Here is a 20,589-nt window from a genome sequence, read left to right on the forward strand (position 1 = left end):
GTGGCCAGGAGATCTTTCAGACATCAATTATTCATCATGGGAAATTTACAGGGTAAATATTATAATTCCTGTTTGTTGTGGCACTGTACAGACACATGGTGGACCCTCATCCAAGATTTTATCAAGATGTTGTGGCTAATAATGACACACACACAAATACACACCAAGAGGTTATTTTATTAGTTACATAACGAGGCTTTCTGGGAACATCAGGGTAGCCTTCTCAAGCTGGTGTGAAAATGGCTTGAGAGAGAGGGAAGGAGACTGGTTTATGATTTTTACCGTGATTAGGGGTGGAGCTGGTGTGAAGGTTCCTACTCACAGGTAGGAGCTAGCATGATTTGAATCTTCTGCCAGTTTCAAAAGAGGGAGCACCCTGGTTTTCTTTTCAGTTTTCCAAGTTATGGGGGCAGAATGGTGAAGAGATAGAGGTATGGCTTAAAAGCTGTCAGAAGTCAAACATCAAAAAGATGAAGTCATTCTTTATTATAATATTTTTTTCAAAAAATTTAGGGGGTACAAGTGTTTTTTGCTACATGGATCAATTGTATCATGCTGAAGTCAGGGTTTTCAGTGTATCCATCACCAGAATAGTATACATTGTACGCAAGAGGTAGATTTTTATTCCTTACTCCCCTCCTATCCTTCCCCTTTATTAGTTTTCAATGTCCAACTTTATGGCCATATATATCCCTTATTTAGCACCTACTTATAAGTGAGAACATGTGGTATATGTTTTTCCATTCCTGAGATACTTCACTTAGGAAAATGGTCACCAGTTTGATCCAAGTTGCTGCAAAAGACATTATTTCATTCCTTTTTATGGCTGAGTGGTACTCCACGGTGTGTGTGTGTGTGTGTGTGTGTATAGTGTGTATACACACACATACATATATACAATGTTTCCTTTATTCACTCATCTGTTGATGGGCACTTAGGTTAATTCCATATCTTTGCAATTGTGAATTGTGCTGTGATAAGTACTCAGGTGCAAGTGTCTTTATTATACAATGACTTATTTTCCTTTGGGTAGTTACTCAGTAGTGGAATTGTGAAGTAGAATGATAAGCTACTTTCAGTTCTTTGAGGAATCTCCATACTGCTTTCCATAGCAATTGTACTAGTTTACATTCCCACCAACAGTGTATAAGTGTTTTGTTTTCACCACATCTGTACCAACATCTATTGTTTTTTGACTTTTTAATATAGGCCATTCTGACAGGGATAAGGTGGTATCTCATTGTGTTTTTAATTTGCATTTTCCTGATGGTTAGTGATGTTGAGCATTTTTTCATATGTTTGTTGGCCATTTGTCTATCTTCTTTTGAAAAACTTCTGTTCATATCTTTTGACCACTCTTTAATGGGGTTGTTAGTTTTTTTTTCTTGCTGATTTGCTTGAGTTCTTTGTAGATTCTGGATATTAGCCTTTTGTCAGATGTATAGTTTGCAAATACTTTCTCCCATTCTGTAGGTTGCCTGTTTACACTGTTGATTACTTACTTTGCTGTGCAAAACCTTTTTAGTTTAACTAAGTCCCATTTTTAATTTTTTTTATTGTGGCTGTATTTGCTTTTGGGGTCTTACTGAGAAATTCTTTTCCTATGCCAATGTCTAGAAAGTTTTTCTATGTTTTCTACTAGAATTTTTATGGTATCAGATCTTACAATTAAATGTTTAATCTATCTTGAGTTAATGTGGTGAGAGATACAGATCTAGTTTCTTTCTTCTGCCTGTGGCTATACAATTTCCCCAGCACCATTTATTGAATAGAATGTCCTTTCCCCAGTGTATGTTTCTGTTTTCTTTGTCAAAAATCAGTTGGCTATATATATATGATTTTATTTCTGGGTTCTCTATTTTGTTCCATTGGTTTTTGCATCTACCTTTATACCAGTATGATACTGTTTTGGTTAATATAGCCTTGTAGTATAATTTGATGTCAGATAATGTGATGCTTCCAGATTTGTTCTTTTTTGCACAGGATTTATTTGGCTATTCAAGCCCTTTTTTGGTTCCATATGACGTTTAGAAATATTTTTTCTAGATCTGTGAAAAATGCCATTGGTATTTTGATGGAAATTGCATTGAATCTGTAAATCACTTTGGGAAGTATGGATATTTTAACAGTGTTGACTCTTCCAATCCATGAGTGTGGGATTTTTTTCCACTTGTTTGTGTCATCTATGATTTCTTTCATTACACTTTTATAGATCTCCTTGTAAAGATCTTTCACCTCCTTGGTTAAGTATATTCCAAGGTATTTCATTTTCTTTGCAGCTACTATAAATGGTATTGGCTTCTTTATTTGACCCTAATCTTAACTGTTTTTGTTATATAGAAATGTTACTGATTTCTATACTTTGATTTTGTAACTTGAGACTTTACTGAATTTATCTGTTAATTCCAGGAGTCTTTTGGTGGAATCTTTAGGGCTTTCTAGATAGAAGATCATATCATCAGCAAACAGGAATAGTTTGACCTCTTTCCCGATTTGGGTGCCCTCTATTTTTCTTGCCTGATTGCTCTGGCTAGGATTTCTAGTACTATGTTGAATAGAAGTGGTGACAGTGGGCTGATTCTTGGTCTGATTCTTCAGGGGAATTCTTTCAAATTTTTCCCACTCAGTATGATGTTGGCTGTGGCTTTTTCATATATGACTTTTATTGTTTTGAAGTGTTTTCCTTCTGTGCTTAGTGTGTTGAGGGTTTTTGTCATGAAGGTGTGCTGGATTTTATTCAATGCTTTTTCTGCATGTATTGAGATGATCACATATTCATTGTTTTTACTTCTGTTTATGTGGTATATCAAATTTATTGATTTGTGTATGTTGAAACATTCTTGCATCCCTGGGATGACACTCACTTGATAGTCATGAATTATCTTTTTAATGTGCTGTTGGATTTAGTTTAATAGTATTATGTTGTGGATTTTTGCATCTATGTTCATGAGGGATATTGGTCTGGAGTTTTCTTTTTTTTGTTGTGTCCCTTCCGTACTTTGGGATCAGGGTGATACCGGCTATGTAGAATGAGTTAGGAAGGATTCCCTCCTTCTCAAAGTTATGGAGCAATTTCAATATTATAGGTGCCAGTTCTTTGTAGGTCTGATAGAATTTGGCTCTGAGCCTATGTGGTCTGGGTTTTGTTGTTGTTGTTGTTGTTGTTGGAAGAATTTATGTTACTTTTCAATCTTGCTACTTATTATTGATCTGTTCAGAATTTTTATTTCATCCTAATGCAAACTCGAGATGTTGTGTATGTCCAAATATTATCCATTTCCTCTAGATTTTTTACTTTATTTTATTTTTTTCATAGCAAATTTAGCTTTTAAAAAATTTTTGAAACCATTCGGATGGGCAAGTGTTTGTACATGGATGAATTGTATAATGTTGAAGTCAGGACTTTTAGTGTGCCTGTCCCCAGAATCATGTATGTTTTACCCAGCAGTTAAGTTTTTATCCCTCTCACCCTCCTACCTTCTCCCTTTCTTAGTTTCCAATGTCCTTTACACCACTTTCTGGCCACATATATCCCTTATTTAGCTCCCACTTACATGTGAGAACCTGTGGTATTTGTTTCTCCATTCCTGAGATATGTCAGTTAGGATAATGGTCTCCAGTTCAATCCAAGTTGCTGCAAAAGTCATTACTTCATTCCTTTTTGTGGCTGAGTAGTACACCATGGTGTGTGTGTGTGTGTGTGTGTGTGTGTATCACATTTTCTTAATCCACTCATCAATTGATGGACACTTAAGTTAATTCCACATCTTTGTAATTGTGAATTGTGCTGTAATGAACATTCAGGCATAGGTGTCTTGTTGATATAATAACTTCATTTCCTTTTGGTATACATGCAGTATTGGCATTGCTGGATCAAATGGTAGGTCTACTTTTGGTTCTTTGAGGAATTTTCATGCTGTTTTCCATTGAGGTTGTACTCATTTACAGTCCCACCAACAGTGTATAGGCATTCCCCTTTCATCTCATTGATGCCAACATTAGATGTTGTTATGCTTTTGTTTTTTGACTTTTTAATAATGGCTGTTCTAGTAGGGGTAAGGTGGTATCTCATTGTGGTTTTAATTTGCATTTTCCTGTTTATTAGTGATGTTGAGCATTTCTTCATATTTCTGTTGGCCATTTGTATATCATCTTTTGAAAAAACTCTTCATTTCTTTTGCTCATTTTTTCATGGGGTTTATTTTTTCTTGTTAATTTGAGTTTTTTGTAGATTCTAGATATTAGCCCTTTGTCAGATATATGAATCATGGATATTTTCTCCCATTCTGTATGTTGTCTATTTACTCTGTTGATTATTTCCTTTGTCATGCAGAAACATTTTAGTTTAATTAAGACCCATTTATTTATTTTTATTGTTGTTGTATTTGCTTTTGGGGCCTTAGTCATAAATTCTTTGAGTATGTCAAAAAGATAATCCACCATGATCGAGTGGTGCATCCCAGGGATGCAAGAATGGTTCAACAGATACAAATCAATAAATGTGATTCATCATATAAATAGAAGTAATAAAAAATCATCTCAAGATATGCAGAAAAAGCATTCAATAAAATCCAGCACAACTCCATGACAAAAACCCTCAAAATTCTAAGCATAGAAGGAACATACCTCAAAATAATAAAATGTATATATGAAAAACCCACAGCCAACATCATACTGAATGGGGAAAAGTTGAAGCATTCCTCCTAAGAACTGGAAGAATACAAGGGTGCCCACTGTCACCACTTCTATTCTATGTAACACTAGAAGTCCTAGCTAGAGCAATCAGGTAAGGGAAAAAAATAAAGGGCATCCAAATTGGGAAAGAGGAGGTCAAATCATCTTTGTCTGATGATGATATAATATTTCATCTAGAAAACTCTAAAAACTCTATGAGAAGACTCCTAGAATTGATAAATAAATCCTCTATATTTTTTTGTTCATGTGTACAAAGGTTTTCATAGTAGTCATGGATGATATTTTGTATTTATGTGGTATGAATTGTAATGTCTCTTTTTTCATTTATGATTGAGCTCATTTTGGTCCTTTCTCTTTTCTTTCTCATTTATCTAGCTATTGGTCTATTGATTTTGCTCATCTTTTTGAAGAACTAACTTGTCATTTCATTGATTATTTGTATTTTTTCTTTCCCTTTCATTTAATTCTACTCTGAGCTTTGTTAATTTCTTTTCTTCGACTAGCTTTGGGTTTGGTTTGTTCTTCTTTTTCTAGTTTCTTGAAGTGTGACATTAAGTTGTTAATTTGTGATATTAATATTGTCTTTTGATGTAATCATGTAAGGCTTATGAACTTCCCCCTTAGCACTGCTTTTTCTGGATACCATAGATTTTTCAAGCCTCTGTCATCTTTGTTGTTGAGTATGAAAATTTTTTTGAGCTCTCCCTTAATTTCACCATTGACCTAAGGATCGTTCAGCAGCAGGTTGTTTAATTTCCATGACTTTGTGTAGGTTTGAGAGTTCATGGGACTCAAATAGTTTATGGAATTGTCCAAGATGATATGGTAGAATAAGAATTCAAGCCCAGGTCTAGTTCTAAAGTCACTAGTTCCTCTTACTATAAAATTTGAGGTCATAAACTGGCGGCCCGACTTATAATGTAAGGAATTAGTTGGTTACATTTAAATATAAGATTTCACATATAAAGAAATCAAGTGTGAATTCCCAAATATATAGCTTTCTGGAGCTGAATAGAGGCTGCCCCTTTTGATGGGACATGCTCTCTTCAGTTCATAACAGTCCCCACTACTTCTTATTGTCTCTTAACACTGGTGCAGAATATCACGTGATATAATCACACATGTATCATTGCTCTTCAGAAGTTTAATTGTGATGTGTCTGAGCATGAATTTCTTCTGGTCTATCCTGTTTGGGATTCATTTCTGCTTCATGAATCTGAAGGCTTATGTATTTTGCCAAATTCTGGAAGTTTTCAGCAATTATTTCTTCAAATACTTTTTCAGCTGCACTGTCTCCTCTACTTCTGGGACTCTGATAATATGAATATTGGATGTTTTTGTCATTGTATTTCCTGAGGATGCCTTAGGATCTGGTCTTTTATTTTTTTCAGTCTATTTTTTTTCTCTGTTGTTCAAATTGGGTAAATTCTGACCTCAGGTTTTAGTAATTTTATTCTGGGTCATTTTCACTTTACTACTGAGCCAATTCATTGAGTTTCTTATTTCAGTTATATTATTTCTCCATTCTTTGTATAATTTCCACTTAAAAATAAATTCTATTTCTTTGGTGAGATTTTCTATTTTAACATTTGTTTCAAGAGATTTGTACTTGCTTATTGAAACATTTTTATGATGGCTGCTTTAAAATCATTGTCAGATAATTCCAGCATCTGATTCATGTTGTTGTTATCAGTTCATTATCTTTTCTCACTCAATTTGTGATCTTCCTGATTATTGGCATCATGGGTGATTTTTTTTTATTGTCTTTCAGACACTTTGGCTATTATGTTAGAAGACTTTGAGTACTATTTCAATCTTTTGTCATAATAGGCAATTACCCTATTTAGGTTTAACACACAGGGCCTGGCCTACTTTTGTGGGCTATAGCTCCAATGACAATTTAATTTTCTGAAAATTTACAGTGCTATTTTGGTCTGTTTGGTTTGTCTTATGTCAGGAGGGTACATGCTGATTCCTGCTGGTGTTGCCTGAGGGGCAAGACTCTCTAGGTTGGGGAAGGAAGCATCTAGCCTGCAGGGATAAAGAGAACTTTCCTGTTTAGGTGCATGTTGTAGCTCCTCTTCCAGTTCTATCCAGTGTCTCTAGGTGTGGGAGGATAGCCTCAGGCCCAGGGACAGGGACTGCTTCTTAGGCTAGATCACCTATTATACTGGGATCCCCTTGTCAGTGCCAGCCTGCTGTCTAGTATTTCTCAGTGGAAGAAGTAGCCAAAGACCACTTTCTGGCTGTGTCTTTATAGCAGAATTATCCCTGTTGGTATTGTTTGACTATCTTATATTCTATGTAGGGGTAGAAAGTACCAGGTCCAGCAAGGTAGGAGAGTGCTTTCCCTGGATACTTATTGTTAGTGGGTTTCCTTATTAGTACTATTTGCTGGGGCCTCTGGCAGTGCCTGCTGTTGTTAACAGGACTACTGTGGAATCTGGGGAAGAAATAACCCTATCTGAATCACTTTCTTTCTTGTGTGACTAGTTATTTTATTTTTTTTTATTTCAGCCTATTATGGGGGCACAAAAGTTTAGGTTATGTATATTGCCCATGTCCCCCCCCAAGTCAGAGCTTCAAGCGTGTCCATTCCCCAGACAGTGTGCGTTGCACTCATTATGTAGGTGTATACCCAGCCCCTCCCACACCCACATCTGCCCGACACCTGATCAATGTTATTCCCAAATGTGCACTTAGGTGATGATCAGGGAAACCAATTTGATGGTGAGTACATGTGGTGCTTATTTTTCCATTCTTGGAATGCTTCACTTAGTAGAATGGGTTCCAACTCTATCCAGGAGAACATAAGAGATTCTATATCACCGTTATTTCTTATAGCTGAGTAATACTCGATGGTACACATATACCACATTTTACTAATCCACTCATGTATTGATGGGCATTTGGGTTGTTTCCACATCTTAGCATCACTTTCTGTTGTTGATTTTGGGGTGGGAGATGCTGGGCCTGGATAGCCTTCTTCTGTTGGGTAGTGTCTTAAGATACTCTGCTGCTATGCTGTTTCTCCAGTCAGTGTTCCTCACTGGCCTACTTTTCTAGTTCCACATTTCAGATGTTTCCTTTGGTTCCATCTTACATCGTTTCCAGGGTTTATAGTTGTACTTAGTGAGGGAGACACAGGAGAGATAAATCTACATGATCTTGTCTTGCTTGCACATTGATTTTCTCACACTTGGTCCACTTTACTTATATATGTTAGCCTTCCTAGCACCCATAGCCATTCTAATTTTTATCCTCTGTATTAAACTCTCTATCCTAAAGACAAAAACCTGTACATCAGAGTATTATTTATGCTGAGGCATAGGCCTCCTAGTTCTACTTCCTTCCAGTCTATGCCAGACGTTTGTTATATGATTTCCTTGAGAAGAGGGCTTTGTCTTGAAAACAGTGTCTTCTATTGGTGATATGGTACTGTGTTATGTAGCAGAACACGTCTAAAGATTTAGAATTTATGTGTGAAACAGTGTTTGAGATTTATTACTTCCCTCTTTTCTTAGTCAATTATATTTGTAAACAACCTCAAGAAAACTTCGTCTCCTTATCCTCAAAAAAATTTCCAAACAGAAAGTCTCCTACAGACCCTTTGCAAGAAGACCACAGAAAAAAAAGCCACTTAACTTTCTCTTACGTCCCATGAGTTTTTATAAGCCTCCTCTCAAATATTTATTCCCCAGAAGGCCTACTATGCTCTGGATTCAGCCTACATTTTCAGTTTCCTTGCTTATCACCACCCTCTTTGTACAGTTATTCAAACCCATTATGCTCTTCTTTTTTGCCTTCAGGCCTTACTATTTGCTGTTCCTTTGTCTGGAATATTTTCCCCTACCACATCACCTCAACTAAAATGACTTTTTCTTCATATTACAGTTTAGATGTCAGAGTTCTTCTGGAAAGTCTTCCCTGACCCTTTCTTCTACCCAAGACATTAGGTACACCTATTATGTACCGCTTGTCACAGCTCTGTTCTTTTTATGTCTCTCACCCCATTTTTAAATTTTTAAAAATTTTATAAAATTTCAAACTTAGAGAAAAGTTTCCATGAGTCATGCTTTACTCATATTAACCAATTATCAATTATTTATATTTTGCCCTATTTACTTTCTTTTTTCTTTCTCAACTATTAAAAACTAATTTGCAGACATTATTCCTCATTGTCCTTAAATGCTTTAGTATATATTCCCTAAGAGCAACACATTATTTTATAAAAATACAGTATAATTATAAAAATCAGGAAATTTAATTTTGATAAAATTTTATTATCTATATCAGGGTCCATAATCAAATTTTGTCAATAGTATAATTATCTTTATATTAATAGCTATTTTTTCCAGTCCAGGATTCATTCTAAGATCACACATTACTTTTAGTTGTCATGACTCTTTAGACTCGTTTAACCTAGAATAGTGCCATTCCTGACCATGACATTTTTTTGGAGTGCAGGCCAGTTACATTGTCTAATGTGCATCTATTTGGTTTTCCTGATATTTTCTCATGATTAGATTTCAGTTATACATACATGATGGTTGCCACATTTTGTGGCCCCATAGCACTACTGGGAAGAATTTACTCCTCACCTCTTGCAGTAACCACTGTCTAATGTCGTGTCTCCTTTATTGCTGAGAGCCCCTACTTGTATATTTACAACAGTAGCCCATTAACAACATCCAACCTGGAAAGAGTCAGTACTAGGTCCCTGAAACCTCTATCCTTCCAATCCTTTCTGATCCCTTTGTCCCATGCTAAAAGAATGAACCTGTGTATGAAAGGAGAAATATTCCTTGAATATCTACCATCAATCTTCACATCAGGCATGTGAGGTAGGAATAATTGTCCCACTTTGTATAAGAGAAAGTGAAGCTTTCAGAGCTGGAACAGGTATTTGAAGCTAGGTCTTTGAGCATTCACTTCCTCTTAGGAGAGGTTTGGTTCTTGTGTAATTCTCTTGTTATTTTCAGTCACCTGAGTGTAGCTGAACTCATTCCAGTTTCCTCTTCCTCTCTACCTCCCTCCCCACAATCCTGTGGGATACCACTACAAATTTAGACCTTCACATGTGTACCCTGGAAGTGTTATAAATGCACTGCTTATTCTTATGGCTCCATTTACAGAACAAATTATGTGGTTACACATTAATAATGTTGTTCCCTTGCTCATTCTTAAGGAAGGCATTAGTTAGCCTGAGAATACACTAGGTAGTTGGCACATTTTATACATTTAATGGATTCTGTCCCTGAACAATCAGCAGTTCTTATATTTCTTAAAGTTTCAACTTCACAGGGAAGCTGAAGACAAGAGTGTATAATTGGCTTTGGTCCAAGAAATGACAGGCGCTCAAAGTCAGGCAACTCCTCTGCTTCAGTGAAACCCAAGTAGACATAAGCTCACTTTAAGAAGAGGTTACTGGACCAGGTACAGTGGCTCATGCCTGTAATCATAGCACTCTGGGAGGCCGAGGTGGGAGGATTGCTTGAGCTCAGGAGTTCAAGACCAGCCTGAACAAGAGCAAGATATAATCTCTACAAAAGATATAATCTACAAGATATAATCTCTACAAAAAAATAGAAAAATTAGCTGGGTGCAGTTGTGTATGCCTATAGTCCCAGCTACTTGGCAGGCTGAGGCAGGAGGATTGCTTGACCCCAGGACTTTGAGGATGCAGTGAACTGCAATGATGCCACTGCACTCTAGCCAGGGTGACAGAGCTAGACTCTGCCTCAAAAAAAAAAAAAAAAAAAAAAACAAAAACACCGAGGTTACCAGGCAATGGAAGGCCAAATAGGCAACCTGATGGAAATTTTTCTGAAGAGGTTACAGTTAGATGGGAAATATAACCAAAGCCAATCTTTTGGGTTGGCAGTAATTATTGTTATTAATATTATTATTACTATTTTTTGAAACTCCAACCAAACACTGGATTCTCTTGATAAACTAAAAGGGATTTGAAAGTCATTTTATAGACAAGGAAACTGAGGTCCAGGGTAGTGAAATGACTTTCCAGAGGTTACTTAGGAAATAATAGAATTTAATACTTTAGCTTGGTTTAATAATATTTAGATTCTTGGACTCTTCTCATTTAGAACCCTTCATACTGCTTTCCACATTAGACCATAAATACTTTGGAAATGCCACCCTGGGACATGGAGAAACCATTATCTGTGCTGCCAGTGATTTGACAAATGCAAGATGTTCCGTGACCATCCTAGTTTTTTTTTCTTAATGATAAAATACCTGTTAAATTGATATGATTCTGTCAACCAGGGATGCTGCTACTTTTATCTGTCTCACCTCTAGAGAAAAACATGCTTATTCTTCATTGTGAAACTTAGAATTCCTTGGATTTGTCATCCATCTCTCTTATAAACTTTGAAGATCATTTCCCTCATATCCTATGTTGTGCTTAGCATTACATCTGGAAATGACATGTACATATTCATAACTTTGAGTCATATCCGAATTGACCTATAATTTCTGATGTTCTTTAGCAGATTTTCAATGGTAGAAATTTCTTCCTTCTTTCCTTCCTTTCTGCCTTCACTGCTGCTGTCTACCATACTCAGGTTTACCCCATATGCTGTTTATGTACCTGGTCTAATTGCCTAGTTTCTCAAGAAAGCAGCCTATTGTAAATCCCGGCCAAATATATCTACCCTTTTTTTAATCAGAACTTTTACCTTGGCTTCTGCCTCCCTCTGTCCAAATGAACTGAGCTTTATCTTGAGGAGAACGTGTGAACCTTCTTTCCTTATCTATTCTGGACTAAAAGCAAGATACAATCAACCTCCCCACCCCCATATTATCTCTCTGCCCCACTCAGACATCACTTAGCAAATGTCTCCAAAATTATTCAACCCAGTGTTATTGCTTAATGTGCTACAGGGTGAGTGTCACTTACCTAAAATGCTTGAAACCAAAAGTATATTAGATTCTGAATTTTTTAAAATTTTGGAATATTTACATATACATAATGACATATCTTGGTGATGAGATCCAAGTCTAAACAAGAAATTCATTTATGCTTCATATACCCCTTATACACATCACTTAAAGGTATTTTTATACAACATTTAAAAAAATTTTGTGCATGGCACATAGTTTGTGTTAGGTACTTATGTGTGGAATTTTCCACTTGTGACATCATGTTGGCACTCAAAAAGTTTCATATTTTAGAGCATTTTAGATTTTGGATTTTCAGATTAGGGATGCTCAACCTGTATCCACCAATGTTTCCTCTCTGATACCTTCATGGTTTTCACCACCAGATATACCGATGATCTTCCTAGAATGAGAGGAGAACCAATGTCTGCCTCCTATTTACTCTCAGAGTGGGGTATTGTTCCACTTCCTTATGAGGTCCTCTAGCCTATTTTATCTATATTGTCAAAATAATAAATAACAGCTTATATTATTTGAATGCTTATGTGCCTGTAACTTTGCTAAATGCTTCACAAACATTATTTTGTTTAATCTTTTCAATAACTCTGAAATAGGCACTATTAGTTCCATTTTATGCATGAGGAAACAGGGTTAGAGTAATCAAGTAACTGATTCAAGGCCATATATTAGTAAGTGTTGTAGATAAGATTTGAGCACAAAAGTTTGAGTTCTGAGTCATTCCTCTCAACCATTGTATTATATACTGCTTCCTGTTTCCTTGTAATCTTTGATATTAGTCAAGGCCAAGATTTGAAATTATGAGGGCTCAGAGGATGGGGATAGAGACCAAAAATAACCGTATTCAGTACTTGAATTAATTAGGGGGTAGTTGTCCCTGGTATCCAAATAGAGCAGTAGGCTGAATCAAGATTCCCCAGATTGGCAGATGTCTTTTTAAACTTCCAAAGTGCTTAGTGGAGTTTACATAAAGTGCCAGGCCCATTGGGCCTGCTCAACAAATGGCAGCTATGATTACTATTGTTATTTTAATAATAATGATTGTTACCAAAAGTTCAGTACTTGTCCCCAGGGCTGAATCAGTGAGAATGAAGAAGGAGGACAGCAGTTTGAGGAAAAGGAAAGATAAGTTCACTAATTCACTGGCAAATGTGGAGGGCGGCAGATTAGTGACTTGAAAACTGCTGTCCTTTAAGCAGAAATACAGGACTTTTTAAAGGGCGATTTTCAGAGGTTGGGCTGGGGTCTATGTGATCAGTGTCTCAGGTTGTGGCTTTGGGCTATTGTTGTTTAACTGTAGTTGGTTTTGGTTGACCTTTTCTCTGGTCAGGAGGATCTCTTGACTTCCAGACAATTCTGTTGAGCCATCTCCTGTGGTTTAAGATACTAGAAAACAAAGAACATTTTCCAGCCCCTTTGATTACTGATCTTAGGCAGGAATGCAAGTTTTAATTCCCAAAAAGGGTGGGGGTTTTAAAGAGACAAATCATAAAACATTTTGCCTTTTTTCAGACCTTTACCTCTGTTACATAATGAAGATAGAGAAGCACTGAATACAATGGAGACTAAAAAAATAAAAGGCATTATTTTAAAAAGTAATCTGACAAATCAAAGCTTGACATTTTTAAAATCGGTATTGTTTGATTTCCACTGAGAGTGAGAGATGTAGCAGAATGGATGGTGCTGATGCTACTCTACGAGTCTCTCTAAATAGAAATGCTCAGCACTCAGCAGTGAGAAGCCCCAGGTGTCAGGTTCATGGATTCCAGGCTACAGATGGCTGGCTCCAGGGGTTTCTCAAGTATTCTTGATGGATCCACTCTGGAATGACAATGAATATACTCTGGGGAATATGCACTATTCATACAGATTACTTTTCCTGAATTTAGTTGACTCTTCCCCTCAATGGACTAGATTCCATGAGAAATGAAAAAGATTTTGGGGGCCTACATAGTGGCAAATAACCATCTTTTCTGCTTTTATCTTTTATTCAGGTTTTGGTAAACTTTTATTAACTACTTCTTTGCTGGGCCTCATGCTTTGGAGCTACCAATAAGGCACTTGAGGCTCTAGCTCACATAAGCGGTGAAAGGTCTCCATCTGTCTCACCCTCCTCCCACTACAATTTCAGGTTGCCTAGGACCAGAAATTCCCACCATTAAGATTAACCAGTTAAGTTCAATGAGCACTTATTTATTGTCAGTTATGTAAGACTCTATGGCAAATGCTGAGTACACACATGAATAACATTGCTCTGCCCTCATGGAGTTCACACAGTCTGGTAGAAGAGGTATATATGTATAATGAATTATATTACAACATGCCAATTACTTTACTCATGGTGTATGCTAAATGTGATAGTGCAAGCGGAAGGACCCAAGTCACTCTGCTTGGGAAAGTTAAAGGAAAGAAATATCATATTTGAGCAAGAGTATGAAGGATGAGTGAATAGGTATTAGCTGGGAATTACAAAGACAGAGAGTTGAGGAAATAGAATATGAAAAGGCATGTAGGTATTAATTCAGTAAGTAGTTATTTGTGAGTGTGAAGGGCATTTTATGGCATACCAAAGGGTGAAATGATCAGAAAGAAGTGGCTGGGAGTGACTGAACAGTTACTGAGTGCTGTTTATGTGTCAGGTACTCTGCTAAATGCTTTATATACATTTAATCCTCACAACAATATAAGACAGGAATTATTGTCACCTCATATGGCAACAACTGTGAGTTGCTCACCAAATATTCATGTACTATTCTACATTTTTCTAGCCTCATGTATAGTAGATTGGAGCCATAAAACTAGGTTTTGGCCAATGGGATGTGGGCAGAAAATATGTAAGCTACTTCCTGGATTGATGTGATCCTTCAATACTCTACTTCCTTTCTATGCCATCTTTGAGGCCACATGTTCCAGATGATATTAGCTACAACATGGAGGAAAGTATTCTCATCTACCTAGGTGTGATGTGAACAATAAATAAATGTTTATTATGTTCAGTCTTTAAGATTAGGAGGTTAATTTGTTATCACAGGATAGGCTATTCTAGGGGTCATCAAACTACAGTCAGTGGGGCAAAAATGGCCTCTTGTCTGTTTTTGTAAATAAAGTTTGATTTGGAACATAGCTACATAAATATTTACATATTATTTATGGCTACTTTCATGTTATAATTGCAGAGTTGAGTAGTTGCCACAGAGACCACGCAACCTGCAAAGCCTAAAATATTTGCTACCTGGCCCTTCACCACAAAAAAGAAGTTTGCTGACCCCTTTTTTGTTTTATGAACAAAATAAGGGAGAAATTAACTTATATTCACATAGAAAATCAGTAATGTCATTGGGATTTGAACACAGTTCTGTTTTTGATGCTATTCCTTGTTTCTTGCTTTTATTTCCACTGGCTTTTTGACCTCCATTTTACTCTGTATTTCAGTTGTAGTTTTCCTATTCATCTACCCACATCACATGGGTTGACAACCCATTTTGGAATCACTTTTCTGGCTCAGTAGTGGTATCTCTTTCAGGAATGGCTTACTTTGTTCCCTAATACTTAAATTTTCTTACTAGTCTCACCTCAGCCCTGAGAGATTGGCAATGAGAGAAGAAAGAATCAAAGATAACTCTAAGGACTTAGTTTGTGCAACTGGATGGAAGCAGGATAAATAGGTCGAATGCCGATGCAGGGATGGGGTAAGGATTGGAATGGGAGGAAATTTTAATGCTGGATATGTTGAGTTTGAGATTCCTGTGGGAAAATCCAGATGAAGATGTTCTATAGGCAGGCAAATAGATGAGTCTAAAGCTTAGGAAAGAAGTCTTGGTTAGAAATATAGTAGAACAATTTATACTGAGTCATTTACTCTCTCTCTCTTAAATCTTAATATTATGATCAGTGTTAGAGCTATAAGTTGGCTCACCAAGGTCAAGGCTCAGTTTGAAACCAGGTTGTATTCAATATTCTGTGATTACATCAAAACAAAGTTAATGGACATAGCTAGAATCATATCTGTGACCTTGACCTTTGAAGCAGCAGACCTCTTTTCCCCTATAACATAGCATCCCATGTCTTTATGGTAGGACCAGTGTGTTTCATGTTTCCAGTTCATATGGGATTTCATCTGGAACTACGAGATTTCACAGGAACTAACTAGTAGCAGGCTCAGTGTCTTAAGTCCATTTTTTCCCTGACAGAAACAATAGTATGAATTATTCAGTATGCTGCAGGAAGACCATAAATTATTTGAGCATTGCACAGTTTAACTGTAGTTGAATCTAGGATTACTAATGCAGTATAGTGATTAAGCCTAAAGATGCACAAAAATGAAGCTTTTTTTCCTCTTCCTATCTGGAGGGGTTGTGGGCCATGTATCTGAGTTCAAACTTACTCCTCCCAAAAATTTTCTCACTTCCCTCTTCAGAATAATCCCATATAAATAATTAAGAACAACAAAAACTAAACCAAAAATTAAACATCCAACAACAAGAGTAACTCAATGTTCTTTTTTCTTCATATCTTATTCGTTCCTTTTCTTGGCATTTCTACACTGTAATTCATTGCAAATAGATGATCTAAGGAAAAATACAGATCTGATATACTGACTGTTCAGAGGCATCTCCTTTAAAAATCCATATCTTCCACCAGAACCCACTTCATGGGTGAGTCCTTTGCTGTCAAACAGGGCCCTGTGCTCAGAAGAGTTCCACTATTGACTTAATGCTCTGCTCTCACTGTCTTGAAATTCTTAATAATTTTTTAACAAGGGCCCCACATTTTAATTTTGTACTGGGACCCACAAATTATGTAGCTGGTTCTGTATTCCACTTGACATTGCTTTCTTGCTGCCTGACCTTAGCCATACCTGAGCTCTTAAAAAGTACTTAGGCCAAAAATGCTGTGAAGATACTTGAAGAAATTTTATGCTTCAATGTATACTTTCATGAGTGGAGCTTTGCTGTTAATAGGCTCATAGGTAGATATCAGGACTGCTTCTGCATCTTCCAATTTCGAGCTATGGCAAGATGGTGCTTGGGTAATTTCTGAGACAAAGGAAATATCTCCCACCCTGGATGTCCATATGTGCATAGGTGCTTAGTCCCTCTCTGTAGTATACATTACAGAAAGGCCAGAGATTTTTTTGCAAAGAAGGCTGATCTCTGCTGAACTTGTTTAAGGCAATGCTGCCAAGTGTTCTTAGCTTGTCTCTTTTAGACATCCCTTAGTGATTCCTCTATTTCCCTCCCACCTCAGGCACTATTACTTTCTTTGTAGGAAGATTTGCAGTTTAAAATGAAAGAGACAACATGGCCACCTTTGAGAGAATTCAAGCTAATGGGTTGCTTCACCCAGGTCTCCCCACAATTGCTATCTTTTTATCGTCAGGAGAAAGGAGTGTTGACTGATGAATGGTTAAGAAAGTGGGAGTAGCAGGCTTTCTAGAGTGCCCCTTAAAACCACATCTCTCAGGATTTGCCTGCTGCGTCCATGAAAGGCCATCTTCTATTGTTTCAGCCTTCAGATATTTGGGTAAATTTATGATTCCTTCCTGACCTTCTAAGCCATATACCCTGAAAGCCTAGTGCTATCTGAGCCCTAAAGGAACTTTGTTCAACACTGAATTTTCTCTACCCTTGGCTCCTTTTCTGAATCCAATTTTCTTTTTTTCTTTTGGTGACCTTTTCATGACCTTCTTTTGATGTCACGAATAGCCAAAATCCAGATATGGGACGTGCTAATTGTATAGATATTCACTGTGACTTGGCAAACTTTCTCCTTGTCTGTTGGTGACTCAGGCAGGAGGGATGGGAAATGTGCTGGCAGTGGCAGAATTGCTCCCTGTAATAAGGCAAATTCAAATTTAAAAGGATGGGGGGGGCATCCATACCCTCTTTATTCGCCTGGTTAATGACTCAGTCTGTTCATTAGGTACCAAAGAAGCAAGTTTTATCGTTTCCCCAGCTTCAGAAAAATGAAACGCCTGCATTCAAATTACAGTAACATGCTCCAAAGCTTCTTTAATTGAAAGTATGTGATGGAATCTAATGTAACATTTATCTTGCTGCAATTGACATGAGAGAAGAGGTGTGGGGTTTAAGGAATATTTTATTTAAAGACAGTCTTAGAGAGACTGTGGGAGTGATTGCTAGCTTGTCAGCTGACTCACTGGTACCTGGAGAGAACTTTTTGTCATTAGCCAATCTGTATCCGAATATGGCCCAGGACAACATAGTGACGGCTTCTTTCCTTCTCTATCCTCATCTCCCTAACCCCACACCCTTTCTTTTTGGCAGTTATTGTCTTCATTAACAAATAAAAATTAGTACTCAACACCCATTGGAAACACTCACTACAAACGTGATCTGATGATAAAACCTATGTTGGGGGCTTCTATACAGGCATGTCTTTCCAGCCCACATACAAGTAAAGCATTTGTGTTTGCAGAAATCAGTAGTAGTATGGGTGCTAAGAGCTGGCATTCAAAAAGAAGCCACGAGGAGTGTGTGGGAAGCATCCTGTTTAGCTTACTGTATTTAGCCATGCAGAACCCACTATCTTGGGGAAAATAATTTTATCTTCCAGCTTCATATTTTATGGGAGAAGGTAATCTGCTTATTTCTAAGGGAGGATCTAGGTGGGCCTAGTGGGATCATATGCAGTACAGAAAGAATTTGGGGAAGTCCACCCAGGTTAATTCTACCTAGGGCTAGGTGTTGACATGGGAGTCCCTTTCCTCATACACCTCGGCTATTATGAAAGGATACAGCATTATTGTATATAAGAGCACAGTAATTGCTTAGTTGGGTTTGATCATGGCAGGAGGGAGATGAAAGACTGACACATCCATGGGATAATCCATGTTCTGTTTCTGTCATGGGCTTCCAGAACAGAGCCTGTCTTCTTAGAGGCAGAGATTTAGATAACAATCAGTTTCTATAAATATTTCTGTGATGATCAGTAGTCCCTGTTGATACTTGCTTACTTCTTTAAGCAAGAATTAGAAAAAAGAAATTCCTATCAGGCCATTCCTTCTCTGGATCATATATAGAGATTGAAAACTGTCCCAGCATGGTTGATTCATAAATTCTGTCATCCTCTAGGCCAGGATTCTCCTTGTTTCCTGTCTCCTAACTCCTATTAATTTCTTTATGTTTGCTCAAATGTTTTCTCACTATAGACTGATTTTTAAAAAATTTTAATTTTGAAATATTTAATTATGGTAAATTACAAAAATAATACAGAGAGGTCACATGGGCCCTTCACGCACTTTCCGCCAACTGTGGAATGATTCTGTCCTCCTATTAATGACATTTATTTGATGTAAGACCTCTTGACTATCTCATTCTTCCACCATATCCTGCACAGGGCATTTGGGAATATTTATGACACAGAGCATTCCAAGACATGAGTATATATATATAATTGGCTAACATTTGTTAATACTACCAGCTATATATCTTAATCTTATGATTTCATTTCATAAATAGATAGCAATAAATGGAAAAAATAATATATAAAAATATGAGAAATATCTTGAAGGCAAGGCAAGATTTTTTTTTTTACTTTTTAAATGCTCTTTTATTTTTTTTACTCATACAAATTTATGAGGTACATGTGCAATTTTATTACATGCATAGATTGTGCAGTGGTCAAGTCACCTGAATAACATACATTGTACCTACTAAGTAATCTCTCATTATCTACCTCCTTCCACTCCGTCACCATTCTGAGTCTCCATTGTCTATCATTCCACTTTCTAAGTCCATGCATACACATTATTTATCTCCCACTTATGAGTAAGAACATGTGGTATTTGTCTTTCTGTGTTTGAGTTGTTTCACTTAAGATAATGGCCTCCAGGCCGGGCGTGGTGGCTCATGCCTGTAGTCCCAGCTACTTGGGAGGCTGAGGTAGAAGGATGGCTTGAGCCCAGGAGTTTGAGGTTGCTGTGAGCTAGGCTGACCCCACGGTACTCTAGTCTGGGCAACAGAGTGAGACTCTGTCTCAAAAAAAAAAAAAAGAAGATAATGGCCTCCAGTTCCATCCATGTTGCTACAAAAGACATGACTTCATTCTTTTTATGGCTGATATAGGACTCCATTGTGTTTGTATACCACATTTTCTTTATCCATTCATCCACTGATAGACACTTAGGTTGATTCTATATCTTTGCAATTGTGAATAGTGCTATAGTAAACATACAAGTTCAGGGATATTTTTTATATATTGATTTATTTTCCTTTGGTAGATAGCCAGTAGTGGGATCATATGCAAAACAGAAAGAATTTGGGGAAGAAATTTGGTTGCTGGATTGTATAGTAGTTCTATTTTTAGTTCTTTGAGAAATCTCCATACCATTCTCCATAGTGGCTATACTAATTTATATTCTCACTAACAGTGTATAAGAACTTCCCTTTCTCTGCATCCTTGCCAATATTTTTGTCTTTTTTTTTTTAGGCAGGCTCTTTCTCTGTTGCCCAGGCTGGTGTGCAGTGGCATCATCATAGTTGATTGCAACCTCGAACTCCTGGGCTCAAGCGATCCTCCTGCCTCAGCCTCCCAAGTGGCTGGGACAACAGGTGTGTACCACCATGCCCAGCTTATGTTTTTAATTTTTGTAACGATGGGGCTTGCTCATGCTCAGGCTGGTCCCAAACCCTTGGCCTCAAGCAATCCTCCCTCTTTGGCCTCATAAAATGCTAGGATTACAAGCATGAGCCACTGCATCCAGCCTTGCCTTTTTATTAATAGCCATTCTGACTGGGGAAAGATGATATCTCATTGTGGTTTTGATTTGCACTTCTCTGATGATTAGTGATGTTGAGCATCTTTTCACATACTTCTATGTCTTCTTTTGAAAAATGGCTATTCATGTCCTTTGCTCACCTTTTAATGGGATTATTTTGTTGTTGTTGTTTTTGAGTCGTTTGAGTTCCTTGTATATTCTGGATATTAGTCCTCTGGGAGAGTAAACATTTTTAA

The sequence above is a fragment of the Eulemur rufifrons genome, chromosome 30, assembly GCF_041146395.1.
Source record: "Eulemur rufifrons isolate Redbay chromosome 30, OSU_ERuf_1, whole genome shotgun sequence".
In the NCBI taxonomy this organism is placed as follows: Eukaryota; Metazoa; Chordata; class Mammalia; order Primates; family Lemuridae; genus Eulemur; species Eulemur rufifrons.